This window comes from Lycium ferocissimum, chromosome 8, assembly GCF_029784015.1.
Source record: "Lycium ferocissimum isolate CSIRO_LF1 chromosome 8, AGI_CSIRO_Lferr_CH_V1, whole genome shotgun sequence".
Classification (NCBI taxonomy): Eukaryota; Viridiplantae; Streptophyta; class Magnoliopsida; order Solanales; family Solanaceae; genus Lycium; species Lycium ferocissimum.
This window is the reverse complement of record NC_081349.1, coordinates 37,458,906-37,469,077: the sequence shown is the minus strand read 5'-3', so window position 1 is coordinate 37,469,077 and position 10,172 is coordinate 37,458,906. Positions and strand designations below refer to the sequence as shown.

The window sequence follows — 10,172 nt, the reverse complement described above, 5'->3', positions numbered from 1 at the left end:
TACACATAAATATAGAACTTTTACACAATGTAATTTTTTGAAAAAGGGGTATCAATTGACACCCCTTGAATACGTGTGGCTCCTTCACTAGTTATCTGATATGTCAAAGGTTTCGATGTACCACATTGAATGACTTGTCTAGAAGGGAATGTCGGAATCGAAACTGATGGGAGTAATGCACCGTAAAGTTTCATCGAAATAGTGTATTTCATACTTGCTCTAGTATTAGTTAGCTAGGTCCATGTCCTAAACCTTACAAACATTGAAATAAGCTTTAAACCTTACAAACAAACATTGAAATAAGTCCTTGAAATTAAGATAGTCAAAGTAACGTGAGATTTTTTTTCTTTGATTGACCTGACTGGTGGAAAGATTGATGGACCCTACATGGATATTATTAGTGATGTGTGAATATTCGTTGAGTGGGTACATACACCGCATGATCATAGTATTAAACATACAAAAGAAATCCAGTCAAGCAAGCATTCCTAAATCCTAACCAGTGGCCTACAAAGAATTTTTTATAAATGATGTTGATATTTAAAGAAGTGACCAACGGATCACTATCAAAAGTGGTCGATGCATGTAGCCTTTAGCTATGGATTCAACCAAACCCGTTATTTTTAGCGGTCGATGCATGTAGCCTTTAGCTATAGATTCAACCAAACCCGTTATTTTTCACACTAAACACACACGTAAGCAAATAATTGAACTCATCAAGTTAATAGTGAGCAACGCGGAAATAAAATTAAAAAAAAGGATAAAGGAGTAATGTTTTTCAAAAGGGAAAAGGGTCAAATCTACCCCTCTATTTTAGTTTATTGACTAATTTTGCCTTCCGTTAGTCAAAGTAGCCAAATATACCCCTCAGTTAGGTAAAGTATACACGTATACCCTTGAATGGATGAAAATCCTCAAATCAGCCAAAATTACTCATTTAACTAAATTACACATGCCCCATAAGTTAGACTCGACCCGACCCAAAAAATAATTTCCCCACACTCTAATTTTGGCTGATTTGGGGATTTCCATCCATTCAGGGGTATATGTGTATACTTCGGCTAACGGAGAGGTATATTTGACTACTTTGGCTAATTGAGGGAAAAGTTAGCCAATAAACTAAAGTAGAGGGGTATACACTACAAAAGAATGGGTAATTTGTGGAGGTTGAAAGTTGCAATTCGCGGTGTTTTAACCTCTGTTATTTGCTTAAAGGCGGCTAAAAAGTAAAGCACTCGTAACTTTCAACCTCCGCAGATTACTCATCTTTTGTAGTGATATTTGACCCTTTTCCCTTTCCAAAATGTTAATTTAAGTTAATCCTTTTTACAAATGCCTAAAACAATTGTGCAGAAGACGTACATAACAAGAATCGAACCACTGACTTTAAGAATGTAAAGTGGAGCATTCCATCAAGCAATGTCATTTAGTTACATTTACTAGTCAAGTTATCCGCGCTTCGCGCGGTTAGAGATTAAAAAAATCACGAAACAGTTTTCTTTTAAATCAGTCTAGATATAAGAATTTTTTTAATACTCTCAAAAACTTACACACAACACACATATGTGAAAAAGCTCCACAAATGAATATATAAAAACCAGAAAAATATATCTAAATAAAAGCCTCCCACTTTTGGTAGTTTAAATTTGATTGCGACATGAATTTATGTGTAGCTTATATTAGAAATTCGAAAAGTCTCTAAATACACAAGTACAAATAAACAGTGCAATAATTAATATTTGCACAATATATTCTGCATTTCCTTATTTTAAATAACACAAAGTTTTTAAATATACCTACTTAACTTTTCCTCTTGCACTATAGTTATTCTAATACACCTACTTACTTTTCCTATTCCACCATAAAAGTTGCGGTATTTATTATTATATCGGAGTATTATTTACCGTTATTAATTATAAATATCATTTACTATAAGTAATTAATAATCCTATTTTTTATGAGCATTATTTTTTGTATGTGCCTTTCAAAGAACTCAAAAGTCTTTAAACATAGCTATCCGTATTCTCCTTTTCGCTATAATATTATTTATTAGATGCTAAAATATCATTTTTGATCTTTTATGGCATCAAACATTTTCATTCTCCCATAATTGCTTATTGATTACGTATTTTAAGCTTTTCTAGCGCAAACAAAAGTGTTTCTTACTTCTTTGCAACGAAGGAGAACAATTTTGTTTCACTTTTTTTTTTTTTTTTTAACATGTAGAGAAGCACCTCTAAGTCTTAATATTCAACTGGCATGGGAAGCAACTTTTAAGTCTTAACCAATATATAGTTTAGCTACTTCAAAACATATTCATATCTCTAAATGGTGAATTGATATTTATCTAATAATTATTTTTACATAAAATCTCCATTGCATTCGATATCTGAGAAACTAAATAGGTGCATGAACTTATAGCTTCAAATCGAACAATCTTGATTAATGAAATGAAATATAGTTTAAATAGCATATATCTTGGATAATTTTTTGTCTTCCATCGATATGCTTCTTCAGATTTACCTAAAAAAATTCAAGATATAATTAATTTTTTTTTGAAAAACCATTAAATTCAAGAACTTCACGTAAGATCCGACATTTGTTAGGTCGATGTTCATGTGAGAAAAAAGTGTCTTACTCAAGAATAAGTGAATTTAGACCAAATCAAATTGAGTCATTTTTTGAGTATGATCTTTTCTCTCAAGATTAATCATAAATTTATACATCAATTTCTCGGAGGTTATGGACATGAAATTAAAGGAATTGAGAGTTATGAATATCATTAAGAATAAAAATTACGGAGATAAATGTGTGAGTTATGAACTCTATAAGATAAAATAAATGGAAAGATTAGGATGAAAATAAAAAAAATGAGAAAAAAGATAAGTAATTTTTCTACTCTATGAGACATGGCATATCACTTTACTTATGACCACATCACATGAGTTGTGAACTTCAAAACTGAAAAGATGTCAGCGCGAATATATTCATACTTACACCTAAAATAAAAAGCATGAAATCTACTTACACAGTGAGTAGTCACAAATTACTAACATTTCCGATTTTTTTTTTCATACTAATATAATTTAAATGACGTAATTCATTGAACTTTTTTTCCCCTCATTATACCAACTCTAAATAGCTATGTGTGTTATTCACCCATTCAATTCTTTGCCATTCTTATCTAAGAGCTTAATTTCTAGTTTTTCATATGGAAAGAAGAAATGAAGTTAAAAGTACAACTTAGAAAAAAAAAAAAATTGCGTAAATTATGCATTTTTTCTTCCTATGATTTCCATTGGTCAGCAACCAAATAAAGTGTTCTATACTTCTTTACTACTCCTATAGGGAAGGTGGAAAAAAGATGAAAACGTTAAAAAAATCAAACTCAATCCATTAATTCCATAGGTAAATGATGCATGAATTTTTCATCCTTCTTCCTTCTTGCCTTCATATTTACGTTTCCCGAATGCAGTAAGCTTTTCAATACTATTTAACATCCAGTAGTCACAAATTGAACCATATCACCCGATGCTAATATATTCCGAATATTTTTTGTGCTATTGCTCCTTCTTTCTTTTTTTCTTTCCTCCCTATCTTCTTCCTCACACCACCATAAGCAATTAAGCATTATATAGAAGAGATCAATAATTCTAAATATTTGGGCGTGGTGCCATTTTTTTTTGTAGAGAAATTTGTTTGATTGGCTTAATCCTTGTTGAACGACTTATATAGTAGCTGATGACATTTCATTTTTTCCCAATTAAATTATGGATCATTTACATTCTAATGAATATCACATTTATTAGATATTGAATTCAATCAAATAAGTATCACATTCATCCACGTTCTTTATCCATTTAATTCATTTAGCAGGTCAAAAAAAAAAAAAAATAGTAGGTTGACTAATGACTTTTGGGCTTACTAAGGGAAGATAAATGGGTTGTTCTTATGTTTTCCATTGGTTAACAAAGTTAAAGAAAAAACTTTTCAGTTTTTTAAAAACATAGCACGTTTATTATAATTAAATGAGAAGGTCATAAAGATCATCATTGGTTATTACTACGTGGGCTAATTAAGTGATATATTTATTTCGTGAAGATTTTTTTTAATCTATTTAGTTAGTAGATTATGTACAAAAATGAATAAAAAAAGTCAAAAAAATGAGAAAAAAAGATAAATATGATTTTGGCTATAGGGAGGGTATTACATTATCTTGTCTATGCCTATACTTTATTTTATATATATATATATATATATATATATATATATATAATGCTTACAATAGAATAGGAAAAGATGGGGGAATAGTTAATGGAGGTTATATATTTATGTTGTGCTGCTACGTGGCTGCTCAGACAAACATTAATTTGGGTGTTATTGCAAATTGTTATGTGGCTAAATTAGTATTACTAATGGAGCAATTAAGAGGTATAAGTTATGGAGATGATTTTTTAAAATAAAATAAGTAAAAGAAATGAGTGAAAAAGTCAAAAAAAGGAGAAAAAAGATAAATGCCAATGGAGGCCATAGAGAGGTGCCACATGGGATAGTTTATGCCTAGCTTTATATTATATATAGATATGTTTGCAAATTGTGTATAGGTATACTTAATAAAAATTCCGTCAAAACGGTGTTGTGTGACACTGCTTTGATGAACGTGAAACCTGAAAGAGAATTTTAGAGTCCGTGAGATTTCTTAATTTAACTATTCATTATTTGAAATTCAATGAGCTGATTAACTAAAATTCGCGTTGAATAAATCTACTACAGAACCACGTATAGTTCCTACTAAATTTGTGAAAAATGTGCTCGTTGAAAACTGGTTCCGATGGACAGATTTTCGAGGGTGTTCCGACAGTAACATTGGTGGGAAGTCTTGAAATATAATTTCTAGACGATGATGAAGTAGCTTTATCTCTTTATTTTTAAGGAATTTTTACAGCCCATAATCAGCTCTAAGACTTATTTATTAGTAATAACTACCTTTTTTTAAAACTATATTTGGTAGCTTAATTATTTATCAAATTACCATCTATAACTTGTTTTTGTCACTGCAGTGTATTTCCCTAAAAATAAATACCTTTCTCCCACTTACCCACAATCTTTTTTTTTTCCAAATATTTTTCTTTCACCTATCAAATCTATTTTCTCCCTCACCCCTCTTTCTCTCTCCATTCCATCTCCTAGTCTTTTAAATTGATTTTCTCTCACCTACCAAATTTATTTTCTCCCGCACCCCTCTCTTCACAAGCAGAATCCAAGACGTGGCTTCACAAGTTAATCGCGATGGCATTCATCTCCTTCGATTCCTCTCAAAAGAAGAATGTTGGGAATTGCTCCAGTTGAAGATATTCCCAAAAGAAAGTTGTCCGTTAGAAGAACTAATTGAAATTGGATACATAATTGCAGAAAAGTTCCAAGGCCTTCCTCTTTTGTTGTTCTAGTTTCGGACTTCTATCAAAGATAGAAAGATCTAGAGATTATTGGGAAAAGTTTGAGGTAAATTTGAGTTCAAAACAATTGATGGACTTAGTAGATATGAGCTATCAGAATTTACATCCACTCAAGTCATCCCACGCCTCTAACTAGTCCAATCGAAAGTCTTTATCTCCGGATAACGTCCTTTTTGTAGCAATCTGAGCCGACTCGCTTCTTTCCCATGAGAACACCATTGATGAGAGTTGTGGAGCTTCATGCCCACCAAGTGTTTGATAAAATGTTTTAGTATATATTTCAATGTATTTCTGTGTATTAACAAACAGTATATTTCAGTATATTATTTCTCTGTATTTCAATGTATTTATTTTTTTTGGGTGTAAATATAGTGAATGTTCCAAATATAGAACCGATTTTTACTACACTTTGTTTTCACGATTTTTGTACTTCGCTGTATTTCTGCATTTTGTATTTCTAATTTATGAAACAGTTTCTGATATATTTCATTGTATTCCATTGTATATACGGATACTACAACTTTATATTTCTTAAACAATTAACCATATTTCATTATATTTCAATGTATATTTTCCAGTGATAAAAGTTGAGAGAGATACATAAGCTTTTATGGAAGAGCAACCGTTATGCGTGATTTATGGGAAGGTTTAAATTGAATCCCATAATATATATATTTTTTTAAAATGTTCCATAAATAGGGCCTGATTTTACTCTTCAGTAATTTATGTGAAATATGATTGATTTAATTTGACTTACTATTTAAAAAGGAAAAGAATATTATGTTCCAAAAATATAGCCTATTTTTTCTCTCAGAATTTTTTTAAAAAAAATATGTTCCAAAAATAGAGCCTAAATTTACTCTAACGTGTTTTGTATTTCTCTGTATTTCAAAAATGCGAGATACAACTGAAATACAGCCAAAAGCAGCTACGAATTGTAAATCTTCAACTTGTAGCTATAACTAGTTAGAAGCTATTAAAAGATAGCTATTTGTGTAAGTTTTACTATTTTTAAATAGTGATAAAGCACTTCAAAAACTCTTTGAGCAAAATCAGCATTAAGCAAGGCTACAAACTTGTTTAAATGGGCTTTTATGTAGAGAGAGCAGAGTCCACTCCAGACCCAAGTAGAATTCCAGAATTAAAGTTTTGGGCTTCATGACCCTTCATGGGTTTTTCTGTCCAAGTTTACTGGATTTCTTCTGACTTCGATCATAAATTGTTTATTTATTTTTCAGTTTGGAGTCAATTATAGTTGCACAAACAAAGATAAGTTGGTTGAGTTTGTTCTTCAGACATAGAAAAAAAACGCATAGAGCTTTCCCAATATCTACTTATCTTAAAAGTGTTTCTTTATTAGAAATGTCAAAAGTACTTTAGGAGAGTAACAATTTGTGTTTGTCTAATCAATTTGAAAAGTACTTTGGCAATATTAGAGCAATAATTTATGTTTGGCCAAGATTTCAAAAGTGTTACCGGCAAAAAAAAAACTTTTTACAGCTTCTGAAAAACTTGTACTGACAGTTGAAAACTCTTATTTTTCCTTAAAGTTTCGCTTAAAAGCTCAAATCAATAAGCATTTTTGTTCACAAAATACACACTTTTGACTTCACGAATGTTTAGCCAAACTGGCTATAGGTGTAATAACAGGCATAACAAGAATGCTCCCCATAGTGCTAAACCAATTCTACATTGTACAAAATCTGAGATACACCAAAAAACAGAGCAAAAACACCATCAAATTCTAGTTAGATACCTTCACATTGCAGCAATATACAACCCGAAAAAACAAAAAACGAGCAGTTTCCTTTTCTTTTTGATTAAAAAGCAATAATATTCAAACATAAGTCTCCCTCCTTGGCACAATAGCAAATAAAATCTCAAGATCAGGTGGCTGAAAATACCCTTCCTTAGGTGGAGAACTCTGCTGTTTCACATAAATTCTTTTCTTTCTTGGCGCTGGTGGTGGGCACAATGAATTCACCATAATTCTACATTTATCATGCCTTGGTGTCTTGCATCCTTCCTCTTCCACCACTTCATAATTACCACTCTTCACCATTTCGTACAACGACGTAGGTAGATACCTGTGCAGGTGAAGTGTTAATCTCCAAGAAACCAGGAAATTTCAACCTCGTTAAATGTAATAACAGTCGCGACTATAAACAGACTTGTGAAAATAGCAACAAAGAGTTGATGTACCTACCGGTGCTGGTGAAGAGTTGGGCTTTATGAGAAACGAGGAAGTTTTAATCTCGTTGACTATTTAATAACAGTCACAACTATAAACAGACTCGTGACAATAATGTAGCTAGGGCTTTCTAAAAAAGAGGAAGTTTCAATCTCGTTGACTATAATAATAGCCGCAACTATAAACAGAAATGTGAGCAGCAAAAAGTTAACGACCGAACGTTCTACAACCAGAAGACTAGACACTTCTTTCTCTCTACTTTGGCTATGAGGACTGAGGAAATACAAAACTTTCTATATAAGAATCTAATAATAATGGCGCTGTATTGTACTTTCTATATAAGGAGATAAAAAGAGGGAGGCTTTTGTGGGCTGTCAAATGGAAAAGGCTTCTTCCGGAAGGCTCTTTTTTTTTTTTTTTTTTGACTTATACAATCGTGTGAGGGAAGCTACTTTTATGATTGATGATTATCCTACGTGGCATAAAGTTTAGAAGCTTTTGACCACGTGGTTGCTTTTGATTTGTTGGATTGAAAGGGTTAGATGCCCGCGAAAGTGCTAAGAAATTGGTGAGCTTAAAAATGGACCACTCGATTTTTTTCTTTTCATGGTATTTTCTATTTTTTATTTATAGGGAATGTGAATGTAATCATCAAGTGAAGATATCACACGATTTGTCACTTAAATGGACAGGTCTTTATTTTGCCTTTTAGCAATCGAATATATACTAAAGAGGGAGATAAAGTTCTTTAAGAAAGAAAAGACATAACTTCCGCAGTATATTACGACGCGAATATAAATTCCGCTTACACGCAAAATAGGGCTTGTTTGTCAGGAGAGATAAAAAGTAAAGACCAGCACAAAACAGGACATAGGTGCCAATGACACTAATCAAGTTGATGAAAATAAATGGGCTTTATTCGATGCTATATTCCTTCTTTGTGGGCCCAATAAGTAATGGGCTATGGGCCATGACGATAGAGACGTCGCTCTCATGGAGGGCCTCACTACAGGAACATAATTTTGGATTATAGCCCGTTTGGCCCATAGAAATAATTTTCAAATATATTTTAGAGAATTAGAAATATTTGAAATAATATATGAAGATTATTTATATGTGTCCTACAACAAAATTCCCACTTTACAATTGTTCCAAGGGAAAATTTCCCGCTCTATTTTCTATTTCCATCCATGGTCCTTCTCAAATTCTAAATGTATTTTTTTCAATCTCTTTTTCCTCTGCACCTTCACAAATACCGTACCAATATGAGAGTTCTTGCGGTGAAACTTGGGTGACATGTTTCATCATTTCTACTTGTATATTATCTAAAATCTAGGAATATGGGTGATATTAGAGAAATCTAGAAAATAAAATTTCACATTTAGGTTGAAGGAACAAGGATAATTTGATGAATTGAGGTGAAATTCATGAAAGATTTAGGTTGCAATTTTTCTTCAACTTAGTCTCTGCCAATTGCTCTTCGACTTTTTGAATAGAATAAGGAAAGGAGAGAGGTTAACCAAAAAAGTTCCGAAAGATTTATATTTTGGTCAAATTTTTGGGAAGTCAAAAGTAATTAATTTGAGCGTTACAGAAAATTGATTAGTTGGAATAAATTTTAACACTAGCAATAATACAAGTAACAAAACAGATCAGGATAAACTTGGAGCTTAATAAAAAGAACATTGCATGAAGCAAAATGAGATTTAGAAAATATAAGGAAAAGCTAAAGGAGAAACCGTAGAGACGTCAAACTTTAAAATTTTATACAATACAATTGCTTAAATAGAAGTACTTGTTAAATCCATGTTAATTGAGCACTATTTTAACATTTTAAATATACATGCAATATACATGCAATGATTCAATTCATTTTCGACCGTTATCAAAGAAGTTTATGGTCCCTTTCAACAGGAGAAGAGGGTAGAGAGTATTTGGTAAAGAAGTCACTCCCTTAGTTTAATTTGAAAAGAGCCCACTCATTTTCTTTTTCCTTTATTTTTTCATTTGTGTTAAGGGTCATGCCTCTGTGGTCACACTTTATAATTTTAAAAACTTTGGAGCCATACAACTTATACACTTAAGTCTCCTTTCACTTATTATTAAAATACAAGTTCTCTCTCTCCCCACTTCTTCCCAACTCCCGCTCTAAAAAAATCGAAGTTTCCATCATAATTCTCCCTCTCCCCAATCTTGGTAATGTTCTTGCGTCCATTCGGGTATTTTCTTAATTTAGCAACTCCTCCAGAGCACTTAGAGCTCCTTTGCAACAAGGTTGTTATTATTTTAACCTCGATAGTAACCCTAGTTGTTCATAAAGTTGAGATTTTTTTTTTCAAAATTTTGAAGTTTTATTTCGTTTGCTAGAAATATGTGTTATTTCTACTTATTTTGCTTGTTTCGATCTTTTTTGTTTTTCTCGTTTTTGATTTTTGTAAAGTATGATCTATTAATAGACTTTTGGTCGATTATTCTTGTTTTTTTTTTTGTTGATCAACGCCATCGTAGTTGTTTGTATATAGATT

At 31.7% G+C, this 10,172-nt stretch overlaps 1 long non-coding RNA gene across 1 annotated transcript; it reads right to left on the bottom strand.

The window, feature by feature from the left end:
* Nucleotides 1–7,259: 7,259 nt before the first annotated feature.
* LOC132066896 (uncharacterized) lies at nt 7,260–8,369 on the bottom strand. The gene is made up of 2 exons (XR_009416959.1): nt 7,659–8,369; nt 7,260–7,543 (listed from the first exon to the last, which is right to left on the bottom strand). It is a non-coding gene; the product is annotated as an uncharacterized LOC132066896 (long non-coding RNA).
* Nucleotides 8,370–10,172: the final 1,803 nt, after the last annotated feature.